Source organism: Hyla sarda, chromosome 2 (assembly GCF_029499605.1).
Source record: "Hyla sarda isolate aHylSar1 chromosome 2, aHylSar1.hap1, whole genome shotgun sequence".
Taxonomy (NCBI): Eukaryota; Metazoa; Chordata; class Amphibia; order Anura; family Hylidae; genus Hyla; species Hyla sarda.
The window spans coordinates 467,225,953-467,251,753 of NC_079190.1; the positions used below are offsets into that span (position 1 = coordinate 467,225,953).

The 25,801-nt window shown below is 43.5% G+C and overlaps 1 long non-coding RNA gene across 1 annotated transcript in view; it reads right to left on the reverse strand.

Annotated features, from left to right (window-relative positions):
- Positions 1 to 4,462: 4,462 nt before the first annotated feature.
- Positions 4,463 to 25,801, reverse strand: part of LOC130358069 (uncharacterized) — a 58,110-nt gene continuing 36,771 nt past the window's right edge. Inside the window, exon 3 of the long non-coding RNA XR_008889399.1 lies at positions 4,463 to 4,531. This is a non-coding gene — a long non-coding RNA (uncharacterized LOC130358069). The remainder of the gene's footprint in view (positions 4,532 to 25,801) is intronic.

Consider the following 25,801-nt stretch of genomic DNA (forward strand, 5'->3'; position numbering starts at 1 on the left):
ATCAAGCAGAAATTTTCTGCCTCAAAATATTGTTACTTTTCCACAAGAACTCACAGAGTTCCGCGCGGAAATGCAGGTTTCATGCCGAGGAGGAGTATCAAGTATTTCTATTCATAAATTTTTTATTTTTTTTCCTGTCGGAAATTCCGCGCGAATTCCGTGCCAATTGCGCCTGGATTCCACATTTCTGACTCAAAAAAAAAATAACATTGATCTCTATGGGAGAACGACGCTGATTCCGCCTGAAAGAAAGAACATGTTCTTTCTTCAAGCGGAACAGACTTCCTCGTCAGAATTCTGCTTGAGGAAATTCCTCAGTGTGAACTGAGGGGCAGAAATTCTGCACAGCTCTATGGGGATTTTCACTGCTGAATGAATTGGAGAGGAAAAAGCGAGCAGAATTACTCGTGGAAATTCCTCTCCAATTCCTCAGTGTGAACATACCCTAAGGATACAATCATGGAAGAACTATGATATACTTCCACCCCATTCTGGACTATTTTCTATACATGATCTTGGTAAGACATTAAGACAAATAGCAGAGTTTTATGATCTCGCTAGACTATATTTTAGGAGGAAGAACTTGAAACAAGTTTCCTGTGTGGGAAATATACTTAGCTTGGCAAATAGGAATTCTATCAATATGTATAAGCAATTATTGAATGCTTTGATAGATTATGAGTCTTGATTCTTCTGCAGGTAGAATGAAGTCTCACAATATCCTAAAACTATAATCTCAATATGGAGATAATTAATTATTTTCTTTAACTAATTTATTCGCCAATCTAAATGGTATAATCCCATCCACATTATCCCAATTAGTCTTAATTAAATGGAATACCATTTTTGTGTCTCTTACCAAGTGTATGTAAGAACCTCGCTTCTGCTCTTAGGAACGCTGGACGGTCCATCTCATTGTCATGGATAGCCATTGGTCTGGTACCATGTGATCAGTCTGCTTGCTGGGATCTCACATGGCTTTCATGGCTTCCATCTTGTTGACCTCTTTCCTGTGTCTTTGTGTGTTCTCTACAGCCTCTACAGTTCAGTTCACAGTCCCTAACACCTGGTTTACCAGACTTTTTAATTAGTTAGACACACCCTCTTAAATTGGAATTCCCCAATGAATGTAGGTTGGTGTCCCTATGGTAATGACTATGACATCACTATAATACCCAGAATGCATTGAGAATATCCCCCATAATGCCTTTCCTGTCGTTGTAATGTCAACTACCCATACGCTAGGGGGTGCTATTGTATAAGCAATTAGCATCATTACCATTAATGGTTAAATGTCAATAACTGGTTTCAAATCCACATTCCACACTTGACATATGGAGCCATAATTTAATAGGTATGACACATATCAAAACCTGGATTCTCATAGACCTAGAGTCACCAACTAGACATCCAAATTTATTGGAAAGATAATAATACAATGGATGATTCTCTAAAACTGATGTGTGAATGTCTAGAGCATGTAACTGGCCCCCCTTATCTAAACAGCCATAAATATCTAAGAAGACAAGGAGCATTCTCTCAGACTGGCACTTTTTGTAGAGATGAAACTTCAGAATTGTGGCCTACTTAGATTATACACAAAATGGCAGACATCATGCTATTATGCTATGAAACATAGTGATTAATTTTTTTTGGGGGGCCTACAAAAAGTATGACAAGGATGAAGATTGTTTAATAGAAGTTATTTACAAATCTTCAATGCAATGAAGGAGTAGAAATAATCGGCACTCACCAGTCTTCTCCAAATCAGCTTCTTTATTGAAAAATACTCACAACATGTAATGCAGTCGGGGAGAGGGATCGGTGCGGGGGGGGGGGGGGGGGGGGGGGAGGTAAGTAGTAGGCGACAGATTCTGGTTCGCTCGTTACACGAGCATCCTCCGGCCAGGATGATGCTCGTGTAACGAACGAAACAGAATCTGTCGCCTACTACTTACCCCCCCTGCACCGATCCCTCTCCCCGACTGCATTACATGTTGTGAGTATTTTTCAATAAAGAAGCTGATTTTGGAGAAGACTGGTGAGTGCCGATTATTTCTACTCCTTCATTGCATTGAAGATTTGTATCTTGCTATCATATCAGAGCACCACCACATCTCTATGGACTTTCCTAGTCGAGTGTCCGTCCAATAGTCCAGCTTAGCCAGGTGTAGCAGTGCCGAATATCACACCTCTGCTTTATTTATTTACAAATCTGTTTAACTTTCTGGCACCAGTTGATTTAAAGAAAGTGTTTTCCAGCATGAAAGACGATCACATGGGTAGTAAGGATCATTTTGTGATGTCACAGCCTGCTTCCTATTGGTCCTTACTACCCATGTGATTGGCTAACCAGGATCAATGCAGTACATATGTACTGCATTGATCCATTAGATCTGTGCTCTATCATTAGCAGAGTCCCGACAGCTATGTAGGCCTCAGGCTGCCATGACAATGGAGTTCCGGACCACTGTACCACCAATCACAGGTGTAATGGCCATTTACAGAAATCACTGAATATCGTGGTGCCACATAATTAAGCATGTTAAACTAAGTTCACACTGCCTCTGGGCTCCGCTAAAGGGAGCTCCGTCGCTTAATCCATAAAAAAAAATTAGAGTTGAGCGAAAAAATACTGCATGAAAGCCATTTAAGTCAATGGGATCTGTCAGAACCCAGCGCTTCCATTGTAAAAAGGGTCCATTAGACTTCATTTGGCACGGAATGAAATCTAAACAGGACGCAGCCCAGCGGCAGTGTGAATGAACCCGTAGTATACTAGCCTAAAAGGCAAATTTTTATACATTTTTCTTTTTTTAATTCTTACTACAGATGTGGTTTACTGTATTTACTTATATTCTAAAAAATACCAGACATATTATTATTTTGTATTTAAACATATTTTCCTCGTTTATACTGTTTACATCTTGAAAATTTTAATTAATAAATATGTAATAAATAGGAATGTTAGTATTAAATATGTGATAAACAAGCATGTTATTTATAAATATGTAGTGACTGAGTGAGTTAGTAATCAATATGTAGTGAAAAAGCATGTTCGTATTAACCCCTTAAGGACTCAGCCCAGCGTATTTTTACGTTTTTGTTTTTTCCTCCTCGCCTTCTAAAAATCATAACTCTTTTATATTTTCATCCACAGACGAGTATGAGGGCTTGTTTTTTGCGCGACCAGTTGTCCCTTGTAATAACATCACTGATTTTACCATAAAATCTATGGCGCAACCAAAAAAATACTATTTGTGTAGGGAAATTGATAAGAAAATCGCAATTTTGCTAATTATGGAAGGTTTCGTTTTCACGCTGTACACTTTACGGTAAAATAGACATGTTTTCTTTATTCTGTGGGTCAATATGATTACAATAATACCCATGATTACATACTTTATTATTGTACCGCCTAAAATAAATCGGAAACTTTTAACCAAATTAATGCTTTAAAATCCCTCTATTTTGCTGACCTATAACTTTTTAATTTTTCCATATAAGTGGCGGTATGAGGGCTCATTTTTTTGCGCCATGATCTGTACTTTTTTTTGATACCCCATTTGCCAATATAAAACTTTTAATAAATTTTTTATAATTTTTTGGGGGAATAAAATGTTTTTAAAAAGTAACAATTTTGGACTTTTCTTTTTTTACATTCACACCCTTCACCGTATGGGATAATTAACATCATATTTTAATAGTTCGAATATTTATGCACACGGCGATACCAAAAATGTTTATTAAAAAAAAAATGTTACACTTTTTGGAGGTAAAATGGGGAAAAAGGGACAATTTACATTTTTATTGGGGGAGGGGATTTTTCACATTAATGTAACTTTTATTTTTAACTTTTATTTTTGCGCTTTAATAATCCCCATAAGAGACTATTTATAGCAATCATTTAATTGCTAATACTGTTCAGTGCTATGCATAGAGCATAGCACTGATCAGTGTTATTGGCGATCTTCTGCTCTGGTCTGCTCGATCTCAGACCAGAGTGGAAGAACCTGGGAGACAGACGGAGGCAGATGAGGGGACCTCCATTCGCCGTTACAGATGATCGGATCGCCGCGTTAACGCTGCGGGCAATCCAATCATCCATTTTTCGGACCACACTCCCGCAGATGCCATGATCTGTATTGATCACAGCATCTGAGGGGTTAATGGCAGACATATGCGCAATCGCAGATGTCGGCCATTTCCGGCAGGTCCCTGGCTGCTATCAGCAGCCAGGAACTGCCGCACATGACCCGAGCATCGCTCCGATGCTCGCGGTCATGTACAGGACGTAAATGTACATCCTGGTGCGTTAAGTACCACCGCACCAGGACATACATTTACATCCTGCATTGTTAAGGGGTTAAATATGTAATGTATAAGCATGTTAGCATTAAATATGTCATAAATAAGGATGTTAGTATTGAATGTAATAAATATATATTAGTATTCCACTTGCTTTGTAAAATCAATGCTCTTCCCCAAGGCGACGGTTACGTTTCTGTCCACACAGTGTCTCTCTTGTAACCTGTAGCGAAGGAAGAAAAAAATATGTGAAAATAGGTAAATGCGATATGCAGTGATATATTTCACCAGAGTAGGAGCACAGCGTCTGAATAAGTGAAAATCTATATTAGAATTCAGCTGTGCACCCTCCCTACAGTACAGGCGGGGAATGCAGAGGGCACAGAGTTCTTTCCGTGTTTAGTTGGGAGGCAGCGAGATGATGATATTTTCATATTCTCGCCTATAGCCTCCATGTTATCACAGCAGATGTGGAGCTGCGGCTGCACAACAGCACAGTACTTTGGGATTCAGTACATTTAAAGGGGTTGTCTGGTGTAGACAGTCAGAACCTATCCCCCCCTAAATACAATCCCCCGATGAGGTTGGGGGGGGTTCATTGCTGGGAACATCTGCTGTTTTCGTGCAGCCTCATAGACATGCGGTCAGGAATGTACCTACCCTTCTGCTGCTAAGACGAAAATTGAACACGCACTCCCTTGTTTACATATTTGCATTTCGGAAGATTTTGCTGATGATTTTTGTGACTTGTCCTCAGCGGAAAAGTTGCTCTACATGTGACACTATTATTTGTGATCATTAGTAGTAAAGGGAATATACCTGGAGGTCTATGGGTTATTAGGCACATTAACAAATAACCAGTATCCAGGGTTTATTCACCCTTTAGACTTTAGCGCTTTTTGGTGCCCCAAGCATAGGCTAAACTGGATGTTAATAGGTTGGACTGGATGCACGTGTTCTTTTTCAGACTGTTGAGACCCAATTAGCTCCTAGCAGGCTATAACTACCCCTCCCCCTTATTACAATAATTAATTAAATAATAACTGACACAACAACAATTCAACTTTTTATGGGTGGGGATCGGCCACAGCTTTATTTATAAAATTACTTATATAAATAACAATTTAACTGTAACAAAGACACCGATTGGCTTCTTGCCAACCCGAGAGGTGCTGCCACACTGTCCTGTGTGGAGGTCTACCCCGGGTTGACCCCGCTTTCACCGTCTTCTTACCGCCACGGAGGAGACCAGTTAGCCCTACACTGGGCTCCGACCCCCACCCAAGAGATACTGGATAGCCAACACCTGGGGCCACTTCAGCCCCCCGGACACACCCAACACATTTCCTCTCCAGGAAATCCGCTCAACACATTTCCTCTCCAGGAAAACCGCCCAACACGTTTCCTCTCCAGGAAAACCGAGGTACCTGCCGCCAGGACCTATTTCTTATATAAATTTGTATTCATTCATTTTATTTATTAATCTTTTTATTTTTATTTTTTTTAATAACTCTTGTGCGAACACATCTCTCAGACTCACCCATACATCGAAGAGAGCCGCAGCACTCGCACCACCTTGCGGAAAACCACTCGCAAAACATAACACATATGGGAAACATCAAACTGGGCAAAAATAGCAACGCAACATGCAGATCGCCAGCGCCCCACGCGCTGCGCTACCCTCTCCGGAAACCAAGCCATCTCTGCCGGCCCCGATACAAAAGAGGGCGAATCTCAAACTCACAACACCCCATCCTATCAAAGAAAAGCAAAACCCAAAACAGACAAAAAACTCGAAACTGAATAATCGGGGGCGTGGAGCAAAAAAGAAAAAAGGGGGGGGGCGCCCCACAGCCACCCCGTCAAGCAATAGGACGACAACCCGAAAAAACTGTCATTTGCTGACCCCCATGCAGCACAAGCTGCGCTACCTGGATCGCCGAAGCAGTCTCGGACAAAAAAGGGGGCCTTTAATTTTTATAATTTTTTTTTTTTTTTTTTTTTATTACTGTGTCGCAAATTGCACAAAATAGGCACCCAAAAAACAGACACCCCAGTCCCAGATGAGGAGAAAGGAAGTGCCCCATCCACATAGCCCCGAAAAAAGCCAGCGCAAACCTCGGATGAGCAAAACGACGCAAAAGCGACAACCAAAAATCCGACCCGCAGCTGCCACCAAGTGACCCAAAACTGATAGGAAAAACCGTTCGCCTACAGCAAGGCCACCCACTCGCGGGCCCAGCCCCTAGGTACGCACCAACATCCCACCAACCGCAAAGTAGAAAAGAAAAAATTACCCCCCGCCATGCGCCAACCGCACCCCACTGGGTCGCAGCACAATGGGAAAGTCACCCACCTGTTTTCTCCTTTTTTTGAATAGAAGGTGATTCACATGAACAGGTGAAGATACCCGGCGTCATGTACTAAGAATGTTATTTGGATGCACAGAGAACACAGCCCAAATCTCGAACCTCCTTGGAGAGGTGACACAGCAGTCAACCTCCGTCATCACATCATATGAAAACGAAATACGAATAAACATCAGAGCCCGGAAGGGTACTACAAAGGGCATTCCAGGTACCAAAAACAAATCCCCTATCCACAGACACATTTGGAACCTCCGGGACCCCCCTCCACTGTAGACATCCCGGCCACCACACCACCAACCACTCGCAAACGCCTTACCGTGAGTGTGACCAAGTCGCAGGAGCCACCAAAGCGGACCAAGAAATACACACCAAACTCCACGATGACCCACGGGCCAGCCACACAGGCAAACCTTCCGACTCCGCCCGAGGGAGCAACCTCCGGAACCACTGCCAGAGAAAAACAAGACAAAGCGTCAACACCCAATACCGACCCCAGGGAGCACAGCCCCAAAATAAATAGTAACTCCAAACAGCGAAGCACTAGGCACAACAAGCCGAACACAAGAAGAAATCCGCAAGAGTAATATCAGTGAAAACTCCCCGAATGTCAGACCGACAACATGCCACGATCACTCAAAGCACCCCAGAAAAGAAGAAAAGTAACACCAAATTAGAGCGCTACCAAGCGCAGGGGCCAAGCCAACCCACACAGTATCGTTACAAGTCCAGAACATGAGCTGCCGAAGCAAGCACCCAAAGTCCCACAACCAATACCAAGGCAAAAGCGCTAACAAAACCCAAGCATGGCAGAAACCCACTGACTACCAAGACCCAGGGCTAAACCACCCAGCAGCACCACTGGGAAACCAAAACACACCAACAAAGCAACCAAACCGGCCACATCCGGAAACAGAGCGAGCTTCCCGTGAGCTGCAACGGGGAACAGAAAGCAGGCCTGTCCACTGCACGACACATGAAAAAACCCCAACCAGCCGAAACGTCAGCCCTTAGTGCACCCGGGGCACATATGCGGGGGCACAGATACCACACACCCTCGGCGGCCAGAGACAACCTGGAGGAAAAAAACTCCGCCCGGAACCATATTCCACGTGGAACAATCAGGAAACCAGCAAGGACCGTGACCAGGGTACCTAGCGAGCCCCGAAGAAACCAAAACAGAGAAAAAGCAATCATACCCTGACCACAGGAAAGCAGCAGACCAACGCCAACGCGGCATGCGGAACCCATGCTAATCTACTCAGTATTGTTCCAATTTTAACATATGTGCTGCCGAAGCGAGCACCAAATATGGAACGCTTCACAATTTGCATGTCAGCCTTGCAACAACAAACCACACCCCCACAAGCGCAGAGCACAGGAGAATCGCCCTCCGGAATACCACCACGAACAGAAAAACTCACAAGGCAAGGCAAACAGACTCAAGCGAACCTACCCCCAGAGACTCAAGCGAAACCTACCCACCGAACACATCAGCTAAAGCACCCAAAACGACATACAGAAGTCTCATGCCTACCAGAGATTGGGAAAATACGGAGAGATTAACCAAACAAAAGGGGGAGAAAACCAAAAGAAACAAAACCGTAACTGGGCGGCACCCACCGAATCAGGAAAAGGAACAAGCCACAGGAGCCAAGTCTGCCAAACCCCGGCCACCCAGAGCGTAAGGCCAAAAGAGCACTCACCGCAGAAAACATTTTTTATTTTTTTTTTTTTTTTATGATACCCTACCAAAGCACCCTGAAATAGAGGAGGAAAGCAGGATTAGAACTCTGGTCTCCCACACAATACACATTCAACTGATGGCTGCTCAGACCACTGACCTACAGCCAGAACCCAAGAAGAGACATGCTCAACTCCCAACCAGAGACCAAACTCAACATACACACAGAAACAAAAGGACGAACACTGCACAGAACGCAGCCATAAGCACACTAACCGGGGAAGGGGCCAAGCCCCGCATCAGAACACCCACCAATTCCAGAAGATGGAGAAGCCAACAGCTGGAAGAACCACTTCACCACCGCCACAGGCGTGGGACAAGGCAAGTCGGAGACCGCCGGGTCGCGGGCACTCCGCCACCACACTCACTACCCCTCCACGGGGGGCATTGGAGAGGCAGGAGGAAGAAGGGGGGGGGGAGATCTGGGAACACGGGGCGGAGAGGTGATGGGGGGGGGGGGCAGATGCAGTGGGCAGGGGGGGTGTGGTAAGGGGAGAGGTGCCAGCGTGGGCGGAGTGAGAAGCTGGGTAAATGAGAGGGGACGATAGGAGAGCTCAAATAGTTTGCGCCGTAATCCGAAAGAGCCCGCGGTACCCTTGCCATTTTCTCGGATTGTTTTTTTTTTATTTTATTTATTTTTTGTGAACGCCGTTTATTAATACATACAGTAGAAAAATTGACCGAATATGCTAAACAGAAATGCAATATGTATATTAAATGACCAATATTATTTATTATGTATATCACGTGTATAATGAAATTTAATATTTATTTATTTCTTTTAATTTAAAATTATTTTATTTGAATTATTCATTTATTTATATTTGCGTGCACGCCATAGACGGAACACTTCAAACGACGACATATTGTTATACCCCAGACATGCACACATGAGGAGATACCACATACATGCATGTCTGCAACACACAGATTTTTATTTTATTTTTTTATTTATTTATTTTTTTAGTTATACCTATATATACATACATATATACACTTTTATTTATTTATCGATTTTTTTATTTTTTTATTATTATTTTCATATATATATATATATATATATATATTTTTATTTATTTTTTTGTATTATTTATTTTTTTATTTTTAAATTTTTTGGGGGGATGGGGAAAAGGGGGCAAACCAAACTTTTATTATTGAAGGGTTAAATGACCTTTACTGACTTAATTCTTTTTTTTTTTTTTTGCAATGTTATAGCTCCATAGGAGCCATAACCCTGCACACGCTGCTCCTAACACTGATCACTTGCCATGTATTAACATGGCAATGATCGGTGCCATCAACGATTGATTGCTCAAGCCTGAATTTCAGGCTTGGAGCAATCAATCAACGAGCGGGCGCGCAGGAGGCAGGTAAGTGACCCTCCTGCTGCTTCCCAGCTGATCGGGACAACGTGATTAGATCGCGATTGTCCCGGTCAGCCCGACTGAGCAGCCGGGATGCTTGAAAGTACATCTTCAGACACGGTGATGAACTTAGATCGCCGCGTCTAAAGATGTAATGCCGAACATCTGCCCGATCGGCGATGTCCGGCGTAGCATGGGTCCTGGTTGCTAAGAGCAACCGGGACCCCACGGATATAACGCGCGCTCACCTTGTGAGCGCGCATTATATCTGAAGGAGCGCAAATGGATGTTAATAAGCGTCCATTTGCACATAGGGAGTTAAAACAGCAGCAGCCCCCCAGGGGCCGCTGCCTCCAGAGCCAGGAGGGGGGAGGGGGGGGGGGAGATGGAGGGGAACAGGGGGGGGGGGGGAAGGAGGGGACCGCAAAGATGAAAAAGAGACGGAGGGGGACAGGGGGGGGGGGACAAGGAAAACAGCAGAGCATGCTCATAAGGAGCATGCCCATAGGGAGGGATACAGGCACAGGCAGGGGAGAGGGCTTTGGCCACGGGCAGGGAAGAGTGCAAAAGGAACGGGCGGGACAGGGCTCACAGGGACTATAGTGGGTAGGAGAGCGGGACTGTGAGAGGTCCGCCAGCCTCCCGAACCCGCCTCGGGTGCAACAGGAGGGGAGGCCAGCTCAGCCACAAGGGAGCATGCCAGCCCTCACCCTCCTGCTCCATCCAGGCCATAAATAAAAGGAAGACAAATACCAGCCAGCAGCCAAAACTCCGGGTCCTGGGCAGATTGAAGGGGAAGGGAGGCACCACAGCTATAAATACCCAGGGGAGGGCCCCTGAAAGCCCGGGAAACTATTAGACCCCTGATTGGTGCACTCCTTCCCCCCCACCCATGGGACATACCACTATAGTTACCAACAAGTTTTTACAGGGGGCTAAAAACCTTGCCTGTATATTTCTTAACCCCTTAACTGTTCACCAGTCAGGGGGCAAGCTAGTTATGCACAGCTTGCCCCTCCAGCCTTACTATATAACTATGTAACCACACAAGCTGCTCCTTATTCTGACTGGTCACAAGATGGCCAAACTGGTCTTTACCTATAGAGGTCGCCATTCCTGGGTATTAACTGTGGCTCTCAGTTCTCAAATACCCCCAGAATGTACAGTAGTGCTGACAGGGATGCAATCGCATGCAAAAACATATGAAGCACAAGTGACTGATGGTGTTGACGACAATCAAGCATTTAAATAGAAAAAACTGAACAGAAACAACTACAAAAAAAATAACCCTAACTAGTCATCCTTATTCTTTCCCTAGACCTTTCCCTAAACACTAACCGTAACAACAGAAACCAATGACTCTCAATGTCAAACATCCCTATAATAAATCTACAAACTTACACTAACAGAGCTGAGAAAGCAAGACTGAGCAGAAACTAGAGCAATGAACTGAGCAACAAGGAAACTGAATCAAAGGAGAAACCTTAAAATATAGACACAAGGTCCAACATAAGGAAGAACCAAGAACCAACTGAAAAAAACAAAAGGCACTAGAAAAGACACAAAAGTTGTTGGAAACAAACATACGGAGCATAGATTAGAGTTTTCCAAACTTTTCAAGTTGGTGACACCATTTTTAGACCAGCATAGTTTTATGACACACTCCTCCCTCAGGGGCGTCACTCATCAGAAGATCTGGCAGCCAGTGCTGCTCACCAGTTTAAAAGTGACATCGGCGTTGGCTGCCAGTTTAAGATTAGACATCACAGGCCGTGGACACTTAAAGGGGTACTCTGTTGCAGAACATCTTATCATCCACAGGATAGGGGATAAGTGTATGATCGTGGGGGTCCAACCACTGGGACCCCCCGCCATCTCTTGCCCGGCACCCCGCTTCTCTTCTTGCATAGAGGGATCTGTGCTCTGTGCACAAAGAGCTACATGGAGCTACATTTGTGCATGGAGCTGAGATCGCCCCATGCACAGAGAGAGACGGGGTGCTGGCCAGGAGATCGCAGGGGTCCCAGCGAATGGTTCCCCCTCAATTGGACACTTATCCCCTATTCTTTGCATAGGGGATAAGATGTTCAGCAATGGAGTACCCCTATAAGAAAAGGGACCTTCTGTGGGACAGAATATTGCAACACCCAGTTGGGAAAGCACAGGCCAAAAGGCATGGGTCTTAAAAGAGAAGCTACCCAATCAAGAACTCCACTTAAAGGGTTACTCCGCTCCCCAGTGTCCGGAACTCAATGCTCTGAATGCTAGGTGCGGGCTTCCGTGTTAACGCCCGCCCCCTCGTAATGTCACGCCCTGTGACGTCACGCCCCACCCCCTCAATGCAAGTCCTTCCATAGACTTGCATTGAGGGGTCGGGGAGTAATGTCACGAGGGGGAGGGTGTGAACACGGGAGCCTGCACCCTGCATTCGGAACATTGAGTTCCGGTTGCTGGGGAGCAGAGTAACCCTTTAAGTAGCCCAGAGGAGCCATGACCAGCTGATCCAGAGTAATAGATCATCTGAAGACAGTTTGATAGCAACCGCCACAAACAAGCTAATAGGGGAGGAGAGACACTAGCAGTATCATTCATCTTAGTAACATCCTTGATAGGTTGAGAGTATTTTTAAAACCACATTTACACTGGTGCAGGTTTAAAGGCCTGGACAATGCACCAGACATTTACAGTACCGGCTCACAACATACATTTCAAAGGGCATCGGTCATGTATAAGCACTTGTTAGGATGGCCACACATTGCAGTACGGCTTCCAAGCCTGACTTTAGATGCTTTATGTTCATCAATAAAGTTTTTTTAAGCCTTCTAGGAGTTTCAGAGAGGCGGGTCTGCTATGCTCTGGGGCCGGGCTCTACCCGATGACATCATGCCTGCTCCTCCTGTTGATCGACACACAGGGCTCGCCTGCCTACTGCAGCCCTGCATAGTTGTCCCCGAATGCACTAGAGACGAGGAGTGAGTAAACTCTCTGCACCTAGTTATTATGCCGCATGCGCAGTGAGTCAAAGAAGTTCTGAATCAGTTGCTGACTCACCACGCGTGCACTGTGATACACATTGATGGCGCATGCACGGGACAGGTATACATACTTGGCCTGCTCAACAAGTATTTATAATGTGACAGAGGAAATCTCTCCAAAAGACAACCTCTTTGAGAAGACCACCCCCTTACTCGGTACCGCCTATCGCCTTACTCCCACCCCTTTGGATCGCACCGCCCATGTCAATGAAATACGAAGACAATTGAGTCTGATCCCACTCCAATGAGTAAACAAAATAAAAGACCTGGTGACCCATTATTCGGAGTTAGGGGGATTGATGCCAAGTTGGCACGATTCTTAGTGAATGAAAGTCCAGTTATTCCGGTAACATATATCCTACCGAAGATCCACAAACGTTTAGCAGACCCACTGGGTCGCCCAATTGTGGCTTCTAATGATTCTGTTTTGACCCCGCTGTTATTAACCCTTGAATAAGTTATTAACTCCACTGAATAAAAATACTAAATCCTTCTTATTATAAACCTCACATGTTTTAGTGAAAATTAAACATCTTGGACCCTTACAGAAAAATACATGGCTTATAACTATTGATGTAGAGAACCTATATACATCAATCGAACATGTGAAAGGCATTCAGTCTGTCAAAGAAATATTGATTGATAGTGGATACACTGACATACAGAAAGAAATATTCCTTGAGATGTTGGATTTGGTCTTAAGTTATAATTATTTTCATATTGTATTATTTTGATTTGTATATTGGATAGGCCAAGGGGACAAACATGGCCCCCCCCCCATACGCAAACCCATACATGTCATAATTTGAAGAACACTATATCTATAATAATAAGCTATTTAAACATTATGCTAAAGCTATGTATCGTTTTATAGATGATGTGTTTTGCGTATGGGGGAGGGGGGGGGGGGCATGGCAAACCTCGCTGGACTTCATGGAACATACAGTATTAATGGGGTGTGGCCTGAGCTCAACTTTATTATGACATCGAGCTTTAACACAGTGAATTTTTAGATACCACTGTGAATACAGATACAAACGGCCTTTTATCTACCAACTTATACATCAAGAGCATAGATAAAAACTGTATTTTACATTATTCAACTAAATGTGCTTTCCCTAAATCTCAATATCAGGGGGTTAGGCATATTGTGTCAAACCCTGAGACATGTGAAGTGAGAATACAGGAGATGAGACAGAAGTTCATCAATAGAAACTATCCCCTCAGACTACTACAGAAAGCTGAAAGAGAGTCACTGTCTAATAGGATACCCAAAGTAGTTCAACCACGTATGTATTTTGTACATAAGTTTAACCCTTTGAATCACAGAATTGATGCAGTGGTACGTAAACACTGGCATATTTACGTTCCCATTTTCTGCAATAAGAAAGCTCCTAACATTAGGAATAAAATCATAAAAGCAGACATTGGGAGTAAGATTAAAAGACCGCATCAACAATTTATATATAACCGCAAAAATGGTACTCAAAGGGTGATCAGATTTTTCATCCACATCAAGGCATACCATAAAAAAACTGTCGCCAACAAAAACTTTTGATATAATATAGATAATACCATTATGTGTATATTTGAAATATACATTGATTAAAAAATGTGTATATTTAGGGGTGAAAAAATGCTGTTCCTGCAGTTATTGTCTGTGTGTGTCTATGAGGAGTCCAAATACAGGAAGTGAGGGCAGGACAAGCAGGGCTCTGTGCAGGCTCCCGGCTTGTCATTCATCCTGCTGTGTGAGCCAGGGGCGTGTCATGGAGCCTCAGTATACAGAGCCCTGCTTGTCCTAGGTGCACAGAGCCCTGCTTGTCCTAGGTGCACAGAGCCCTGCTTGTCCACCATCACTTCCTGTATTTGGACTCCTCATAGAGACACACAAACAATAGCTGAAGGGACAAATATATACACATTTTTTAACCAATGTATATTACAAAATATGCATATAATTGTATTATCTACATTATATAAAATGTTTTTGTTGACGACAGGTACACTTTAAAGGTTACTACACATATGACACATCTAACGTAGTATATGTGCTAAAATGCCCATGTGGGTTACTTTATATAGGTGAGACCTCTCAACGGATGAAAGACCATTTCAGTAAACACAAGTCGACTATTGGTTGTAAAAACGTATTCCTCCCAGTACCGCACCACTTCCATGAAAAAGGTCATAGTATAGCCCCATTACGGTTCCAGATCTTGGAATAGGTTAGATATCCAAGACGTGGTGGTGATATCAAAAAGCTTCTCCACTTTCGTGAAGCATATTGGATTCATACATTAAATACAGTGTTTCCAAAAGGTCTTAATCGTGACTATGAAGTTCCACAAAATATGTAACTTAAAGTACCATATGCTTATTTGTTTACCATCTTTATACTTTCTTTAAAGACTCAGCAGAGACCCACTTGAAAATTCAGCATATTGATATCCCGTCTGTGTGATTTATGCTATATAGTATGTATATTTAATTACAAGGAGATTGTAAACTTATGTTATCTTATATCTTACATTTAGATTTTGTATTTATACTAAAAGGTTCGCTCTGCTTTTGCTCATTATTATGTTATATTACGCCCTCTTTTTGTGATGTTTAAATGATGCCATTTCTGCTGTGAAAGGCTCAGGTGGGAGCCGATATGCGTGCAGTAACGCCGAGCTATGTTAAAGGGGTACTCTGCTGCTCAGCGCTTGGAACAAACTGTTCTGAATGCTGGAGCTCGTGACGTCATAGTCCCGTCCCCTCAATGCAAGTCTATGGGAGGGGGCGTGGCGGATGTCACGCCCCCTCCCATAGACTTGCATTGAGGGGGCGGGTTGTGACATTGTGAGGGGGTGGGGCTATGACATCACGAGCTTCCGGCTCCAGCTTTCGGAACAGTTTGGTTCCCCTTTAATCTGAATAAACCCTTTGCAAGGATACTCCGTGTACCAAGACTCTTTCCTTGGATTATACTAATTTGCTATGTGCACCGGGAGAGCCGTAGTGCCAACCGCTTCCATTTGCTTCCCCCCCCCCCCCCCCCCCCTTACTCAGCCTGGACTTTCTGTGACACATTTTTAAAGCAAATTAATATGTTACTCAGTACCTAATCCTGACCATGTATATTTATATTTTGATGCCTCTATCACCTATCTTTATTATAAAAATACCTCTTTTCATTAGCTCATAGTCTTAGAAATCCTGTCTGGGGAAGGGGGCGTGTCCATCCCTTGTGGCGTTGGGAGGTGATTGGTGTATCTGCTCTAACAGATGAGTCTTGTCCATGACTCATGGACAAGCCTGATGCTGCTGCAGGACTGGTCACTGCCCTAGTAAGTATGGGGACCCCTAGTGGTGGGATTTTCAGGGGCCGTTTTCTTTAAATATTCAAAACATTTTAAACAACAATATTACAATTTTTTTTTTTCATTTTCATCAGTAACAACATGAAAAAAAGTTTTGGGATCTGACCGGAGCCATTTAAGTTCCACTTTTATTGTGAATCTTCCTCGGATGGGTGGTTTTGTTTTAGTCCAAGGGGTTTGCTGTATTTTCACGATTGATTAATTCATATGAGAAATCCATTGCTGAGTATATGTAGCAGGTGCAGCCAAGGTTTTGGACAGGTGGGGGGGGGGGGGGGGGGGCGCATTTTCTGTGGGGCTAACCCATGTCCAGGCCAACCAACATCAAGACTACCCTAGATGTAGATTTTGAATCTGTGTTGGAAAATTTGGAGCCTCAGTTCACACTGTGCAGACAAGACGACAAGGAATCCACATGGTTAGCTTTGCTCTGCCTGTAGTGCGGGGGTTTCGGAGGACTCTCGGCAGAGGCAGCGTGTATGATATATATTTGCTTTTAGTTACCGCTGTGCATTGAGGCTTTAAGTTATACTTTACATTTTAATCAATTCCTACTACTACATCAGTTCCGCGAGGAAATTTTTCCTAAATATATTAACCTGTCGCTGAATGTAGGAGAGGCAAGAAATATGCTTCTATCAAAATTGTATGATTTATAACCAATTACATTGCATACCGAGTTCATGTCTCTTCTCAGAGATCTGTTCAATTACATATTTTGGGTTCTTTATGAACGAGTCAATGTGGCGAAAGAGATTAGAAAATGACTTATTCCATTTTATTGCCAGAACTTAGTGTATAGTTTATTGTAACGCACGTCCAGGTTACTACGGCAACTGCTGTGCTCACAAACTTTATGTCCGGCACTTCTCTCACTTGATGACATTTATGCTGATTTAGAGATAACTTTATAGGCAAAGTTTAATTCAGGTAAAATATTAGGTAACCTTGCGTTATGAGGAGCGTTCTGAAGCATAATGGTAAAGGTTGGAATCGCTACATTTTATAAGATATTAATGGACTTATGAGTAGTACACTGGAATTTTTAAGTATTCATAGTAAATTGTGCTGACATTTAAAAGACAGGGCAAAAGGAGGTTTCAAGGGTCTAGCCCTCTCGCTTAGATCCGCAATTGCAATTGATTGTACACCTGATGAAAGGGCTGAATCCTTGAAACTCGTTGGCTTACTTTACTTATAATAAATCTTTGTTATTTTACATACAGTGACCCCACAACCTACGATGGCCCCGACATATGATCAAATCGAAATACGATGGCCTCTCAGAGGCCATCGCATGTCAATGTCAGCATCGACATACGAGGCTTTTTTATGTCGGGGCCATCGCATTAACTGCTATCCAGCAGCGCAAAATGCTTAAGCTGCTGACGGATAGCAGCTTAATGTTCCCCGTGTGGTGCGGTGAGTTTTACTTACCACTCCACGATTCTCCGGGGTGCCCTCCGGGTCCAGCGCTGGTCTTCCGGTGTCTTCTCTGCCCTCCGATGACGTCAATACGCTGTTGCGCACGCCGTCCCGTCATCCAATAGGAATGGCGTACGCAGCGGCGTAATGACGTCGCTATGCAGGCCCAGTAAGGCCTTGCGGAAGACAGCAGAGGACCGGAGAAGACAGCGGAGGACCGGAGAAGACAGCAGAGGACCGGAGAAGATGAGGAGAGCCCAGCCGAGGCCCGGGGTCACCATCGGGAGCGGCGGGGACACCATCGCGAGCGGCGGGGACAGGTGAGTACAGCTTCCTATACTTTACATTGCACGAATCCCTCAACATACGATGGATTCAACAAACGATGGCTCGTTTGGAACGAACTACCATCATATTTTGAGGGACCACTGTATATTGTCCGGTCAATCGGTATTAGATGGTTCACTCATGGCCAGAAGCACCATCTCCAGGCATCCATCTTTTTTCCCAATGGCTCCTGAGGATCTCTCGGTTACCTAAGGTTTCCCCTGAACCTTTTCATCCAATTTTACTCAAGGATCGAAACCATTAATACACACTTTTGATTACCAGGATAATGGCACTTAGAGAGCTTTTGTAGAGTGACAGATCCCTTACACCCCAGACATGGATAGAGCCTCATAGACCTTATTGACTATAATGGGGTCTGTCGGGTTGCCAAAATTCTTCCGAATGAATTAGCCCCTTTTTTTTGGGATGGAACTTGTTACAGAGGTGCCCAATGGAACCTCCAATGCTGTAGGAAACCTAGCCCTAAGTAGCATACCTGTCTATTTTCAGATACACAAGGTATCCAATACTGGTCGAATAGTGATGAGTGGCAGGGGCCATATTTGAATTTGCGATATTTTGCGAATTTATGGAATGAATATTAGTCCTATATTTGCGAAATTCGCATATTCGCTATGTTCGTTGTCTCTTTTTTTCCATGCGAAAGTTTGTAATGAAATTCACATAGTTTGCATGCGTGATTATATCTTTCACATAAAAGAAGGGAGGGATCAGTGTCCTCTGACTGGAAGTGCCGATATTCGCAAACATTTGCACATTCATATATTTTCGCATATTCGCAAAAAAACAAACAAAAAAAACCTGAATATTCGTCATTATGAATATTTATCACTATATTCTAAATATTCATGAAATCGCGAAGTGCAGATATTCCCGGTAAAAATTTGCATTTCAAATATTCGCACTAAACACTAGTATCTAATACTCTGGAATTCTTAAGTATTGGATGCCTTGGGGGAAGTATGGAAGAATGCACTACAAATTAAAGGGGTACTCCGGTGAAAACTTTTTTTTTTTAAATCAACTGGTCCCAGAAAGTTAAACAGATTTGTAAATTACTTCTATTAAAAAAAAAATCTTAATCCTTCCAGAAATTATTAGCGGCTGTATACTACAGAGGAAATTCTTTTCTTTTTGGATTTCTTTTCTGTCACGACCACAGCGTTCTCTGCTGACACCTCTGTCCTTGTCAGGAACTGTCCAGAGCAGCATAGGTTTGCTATAGGGATTTGCTCCTGCTCTGGACAGTTCCTGACATGGACAGAGGTGTCAGCAGAGAACGCTGTGGTCAGACTGGAAAAACTACACAACTTCCTCTGTAATATGCAGCAGATGATGAGTACTGAAAGGATTAAGATTTTTTAATAGAAGTAATTTATAAATCTGTTTAACTTTCTGCCACCAGTTGATTTTAAAATAAATGTTTTCCACTGGAGTCCCCCTTTAATATCTTTTGAGGTCCAGTAGGGTATCTTTACCTATTTTATAATACCGGTTACGAGGTAAAAAAGGGACAGATACACAACTCACATCCACACTTCATACTGCCACAGAAATCAATGGAGATTATGAGCCCATCAAACTTTTAAAACTTTACAGCAGCTTAATTATCATTTGGTCTTTTAGGTCTTGTCATTGTGTTTTATAGCGTTTTCTGACATCGCTGCCTCTTCTGGCTTATTGATTTCTTCACTCCCTGCTGTGCCAGACACGACTCTGAAATGACAGTGAGTCAGCAAGCCGTAGATACGAGACTCGCCATAGAAGCGCTGCCAGGGCCTCGCCGAGTTACATTAGTTCTAGAATTAATGAGGAATTTATCATTCCCTTTAAAATCTTATATATTAGTTTGACTGCACGGAGAGCTCCTTACATTCAGCCCTCATATGGGTCTGCGGATGGAAAAAGAAAAGAGTTACGGCTATTAGAAGATAAGGAGGAAATAAAACGAAAAATGAGCTGTGTCCGTAAGGGGTTCATAAGGGGTTAAAGGGCTACTCCGATGGAAGACAAAATAACAAACTGGTGCCAGTAAATTACTTCAATATAAATATCTTAATCCTTACAGTACTTATCAGCTGCTGTATGCTCCAGAGGACGTTGTGAAGTTCTTTCCATTCTTAGCACAGTGCTCTCTGCTGACACCTCTGTCCATGTCAGGAACTGTCCAGAGTAGGAGCAAATCCCCATAGCAAACTTCTTCTGCTCTGGACAGTTACTGAAATGGACAGAGGTGTCAGCAAAGAGCACTGTGGTCAGACTAGAAAAAACTACACACCATCCTCTGGAGCATACAGCAGCTGATAAGTACTGGAAAGATTAGGATTTTTAAATAATGGTAAATTACAAATCTGTATAACTTTCTGGCACCAGTTGATTAGAAAATATATTTTTTTCCACCGGAGTGCCCCTTTAATAAAAAAAAATTTAAAATCACTTTTTGCAAGCTGTTTTATATGCCAGTACCTTCAAAATCAGGGCATTTGGCCTTCTTTGTAAATAATGATAGAAACATGATATTCTGATGTCTGTATCTGATTGTATAAGATAAGCGGCACTATGTATATACCGCTTATCTCTTCCTGGAGTATCAGATCACTTTTTCAAGGAAAGTCATCAGCTGCAGTATGTACAATAGAGCACCATGCAAAACACTAAAAATCCAGCTACTACGGGCCTTCTTTATGGAATGGACAAGGGGGTTTCATATCGATCACGTAATCATTTTGTTTGATTTGAAAAGAGGTTCTGCAGCAGCTGAGGTATGCACTATATACAGAATAATGTACCATCTGCATTGATCGAGGAACTCCTCTGTGACGGCAATTGTCAGTAAGGGTCTATTCACACTTCTGAATTTCCGCTTGTTGAATTCTGCCTCAAATTAAAGCCCATAGACCTTTATGGGATTCCGCACTTCCATTCACACTTCTGAATTTCCACTTGCAGAATTAAATTAAAGGGGTACTACCGTGCTGTCAACTTATCCCCTATCTAAAGGATAGGGGATAAGTTGCCTGATTGCGCGGGGTCCTGCCGCTGGGGACCCCCGCGATCTCGCACGCAGCACCCTGCTCTCATCAGGCCCCGGAGCGAACATCGCTCCGGGTCTGATGACTGCCGATCACGGGGCCAGAGTATCGTGGCGTCACGGCTCCGCCCCCATGTGACATCACGCTCCGCCCCTCAATGTAAGTCTATGGCAGGGGGCGAGACAGCTGTCTCGCCCCTGCCATAGACTTGCATTGAGGGGCGGATCATGATGTCACACGGGGCGGAGCTGTGACGTCACGATCACCGGCCCCATCATCAGACCCGGAGCGGATGTTCGCTCCGAGGCCTGATGAGAGCCGGGTGCCGTGCGATCAGGCAATTTATCCTCTATCCTTTAGATAGGGGATAAGTTGCCAGCACGGTAGTACCCCTTTAGAGCCCATAGACTTCTATGGGATTCCGTACTCCCATTCACACTTCTGAATGTCCGCTTGCGGAATTCCGCAAGCGGACATTCAGAAGTGGGAATGGGAGTGCAGAATCCTATAGAAGTTTACGGGCTTTAATTTGAGGCGCAAACTCCGCAAGCAGAAATTCTGCTGTGTGAATAGACCCTTAGGCTAGGTTCGCACTACTGAAATTCCGCCTGTCGACTTGCAAAAGTTTGGTAGAATAATTTCCGCCTCCAAAGCCTATTTTCTGTTGCAGGCGGAATTTTGTTATTTCCGCAAGTATTCCGCCCCTATTCCGGATAGATTTTCCGCTCCCTAATTCAAAACAGAAATTTGAGACAGAAAACAGTGGGAGTGCACTAAGGACCAAAGTTCGGCCCCTTTTGGACCATTTGGTCACCTGACCAGAACCATGTTAAAATTCCGACTAAACTCCGTACGGAAATTCCGCCTTCAATCTGATTCGAATCTGCCTCCATCCCAAATGAGAGTCCCATTGAAGTCGATGGGATTCTGCGTCGAAAATCCGCCTAAAGAAAGCGCACCACCATTCTTTAGGTGGAAATTTGAAAGCGAAAATTCCTTTCACAAATGCTTCAAAAATTCCGAAGTGTGAATGGGTGCACGGGAAACCCATTGAATCACCTGTACATTTTAGTAAGCAGAATTTATGTCTGCAATCCCAAAGCGGTATTTCAGGCTGACTTTCTGTAGTGTGAACCTAGCCTAAGGGATGCATTGGATTGATAATACTGCATCTACACGTGTAGTAGTATCACTGAAGACCGCTCTAGTGGCTACAGATATATGAGGATGAAGCCGTAATAAACTCCTGTGAAAGGAAAAATCTCTGTCACTTATTATACGGTGACAAAGTGATTGAACATATTCCAAGAAATGGAACAAATTCTATATATAAAAATAAATATGAATAAGCTGGAGCTGGAGGTGTAGAAATCTGATTCACCATTCAGTGGTATTTGCAGCAGCCTCCAGTGATCACGGCTCAGATGACTGTATGGCTCCATGGTTCACTATGGCTGCCAGCCCAACAACTGTACAGGCCAAATCCTATAACTATACACCTGTTTTGTGGGGGCTCAAAAGTGAGGTGTACCTCACTAGGAGACTACATTAAACTAAATGGGCCCGCTGCCAGTACACCGCACTAGGGGGGAATTTGCTGTTGTCTGTGTAAATCAAGTTCTTTTTTACCCCCCCCCCCCCCCCCCCAGGGACCACAACGACAAAGAAAGCATACAGTAATGGCCGTAAATGTTGGCACCCCTGACATTTTTCAAGAAAATGAAGTATTTGTCACAGAAAAAGATTGCGGTAACACATGTTTTGCTATACACATGTGTATTCCCTTTGTGTGTATTGGAACTAAACCAAAAAAGGGAGGGGAAAAAAGCTAATTGGACATAATGTCACACCAAACTCCAAAAGTGGGCTGGACAAAATTATTGGCACCCTTTCAAAATTGTGGAAAAATAAGATGAAAGGTGTCAGCACAGGATAGTCCGGATGGTGGATAAGCAGCCCCAAACAAGTTCCAAAGATATTCACGCAGTCCTGCAGGCTCAGGGAGCATCATTGTCAGCGCAAACTATCTGTCGACATTTAAATAAAATTAAACGCTATGGCAGGAGACCCAGGAAGACCCCACTGCTGACACAGAGACATAAAAAAGCAAGACTACATTTTGCCAAAATTAACTTGAGTAAGGTAAAATCCTTCTCGGAAAACATCTTGTGGACAGATGAGACCAAGATAGCGGTTTTTGGTAAAGCACATCATTCTACTGTTTACCAAAAATGGAATGAGGCCTACAAAGAAAAGAACACAGTACCTACAGTGAAATATGGTGGAGGTTCAATCATGTTTTTGGGTTGCTTTGTTTTGGGGTGCCTTGAATGTGTGCAAGGCATCATGAAATCTGAGGATTACCAACGGATTTTGGGTTGCACTGTACAGCCCGGTGTTAGAAAGCTGGGTTTGCATCCGAGATCTTGGGTCTTCCAGCAGGACAATGACCCCAAACATATGTCAAAAAGCCCCCAGAAATGGATGGCAACAAAGCGCTGGAGAGTTTTGCAGTGGCAGCAATGAGTCCAGATCTAAATCCCATTGAACACCTGTGGAGAGATCTTAAAATTTCTGTTGGGAAAAGCCGCCTTCCAATAAGAGAGACCTGGAGCAATTTGCAAAGGAAGAGCAGTCCAACATTCCGGCTGAGAGGTGTAAGAAGCTTATTGATGGTTATAGGAAGCCACTGATTTCAGTAATTTTTCCAAAGGGTGTGCAACCAGATAATAACCCCTTCCCGTTATAGAACGTATACATACGTCCCAGCACCCAACACGTTTGCGCGCTGGGATGTATACATATGTCATAGCGATCTCCGGAGCCGCAATCGCGCCAGTCCCGGCAGCATTATCCCCATAAATGCCATGATCAATCCTGATGACGGCATCTATGGTGTTGACAGGGGGAGCGCGCTCCCCCTGTTCACCAACGGTGTCGCTGCAATACGATCGCAGGTCACCGTTGGTTGCTATGGCAGCAGGAGGTCAGATCATGACCTCCTGTATGCCTGCTACGGAAACCTGTGAGATACAGCCACAGGCTGGATCGCACAGGCTGTACAGTGTGCAGGTGATCGGGTCATACTGTGCTGCAGTACAAATGTATTGCAGCATAGTATAACCTGTAAAAAGTGTAAAAAATAAAATAAAAAGTTCTTCGATAAAAGTATGAAGTGTAAAAAAAAAATTTAAGCCCTGTATTATCACCAAAAAAGATCAAAAACACAAATCATATACATAATAGGTATTAACACATCTGTGATGACGTGTACTATAAAACTATAATGTAAAACTATCCTGCACGGTGAACGCTGTTAAAAAAAACAACAACAACAAAAGTGCAAAATTCGCCAATTTTGGTGCAAATAGCGGAATAAAAAAAAGATCGAAAGATAGCACATATCGCAAAAATGATACCAATAAAAAGTACAGTTCATTCCGCAAAAAATAAGCCCTTACTCATTGGCGTCGGACAAAAAATAAAAAAGTTACAGCTGTTGGAAAATGAATGGCAGAAAAATAATTTTGCTCAGAAAAGGAGAAAGAACATAGAAAGCGATATAAAATGGGAATCGCCATAATCGTACCGACCCACAGAATAAATATAACATCACTTTTACCGTACAGTGTACACCTTAAAAAAAAAAGAAAAAAATGAAATTTTTTTTCCAGTTATTCACAATATTTTGGAGCTTTCCACAAAAAATACTACGTGTCAACAAAAAAATGCACCACTAATATAAAGTACAATATGTCACGAAAAAACAATCTCAGAATCGCTCTGCTCAGAAAAAGCGTTCTAAAGTTATTACCATTTAAAGAGATACATGTCAAATAAAAAAAAAAAGGTAAAAAAGGTAAAAAATGGGTCCGTCCTTAAGGGGTTAAGTTATGGGTGCCAATAATTTTGTCCAGGCCATTTTTGGATTTTGGTGACATTATGTCAAATTAGCTTTTTTCCCTCCCTATTTTGGTTTAGTTCCAATATACACAAAGGGAATAAACATGTGTATAGTAAAACATGTGTTACTGCAATCCTTTTCTGTGAGAAATCCTTCATTTTCTAGAAAAATTTCATGGGTGCCAACATTTACGGCCATAACTGTACACTTATTGGGGGAGATTTATCAAAACCTGTCCGGAGGAAAAGAAGCTGAGTTGACCATAGCAACCAATCAGATCACTTCTTTCATTTTTGAAAAGGCCTCTGGAAAATGAAAGAAGCAATCTGATTGGTTGCTATGGGCAACTGGGCAACATTTCCTCCTGACAGGTTTTGATAAATCTCCCACACAATGTATGATGTACCGTATATACTCGAGTATAAGCCAAGCTTTTCAGCACCATTTTTCGTGCTGAAACCCCCCCCCCCCCTCGGCTTATACTCAAGTGAAATCTCTGCCCTCAGTGGTCTTCAACCTGCGGACCTCCAGATGTTTCAAAACTACAACTCCCAGCATGCTTGTAGTTGTAGTTTTGAAACATCTGGAGGTCCGCAGGTTGAAGACCACTGCGGCCTTCGTCATCATCCAGACCCCACCCCCTTTAGTTTTGTACTCACCTCCCCTCACCGAGAAGGAAGGGTGAGCTGGTCCGGGCCATCTATGCTGCAGGGACCGTCCGATGGGGAGGGATAGCCGTTCCGGGCTGTCCATCTTCACCGGGGGGGCCTCTTCTCCGCGCTTCGGACCCGGCCCCGGAATAGTGACATTGCCTTGACGACGGCGCACAGGGATGTTCATGCGTAACGTCCTTGTGCGTCATCGTCAAGGCAACGTCACTATCCCGGGCCCAAATCGCGGAGAA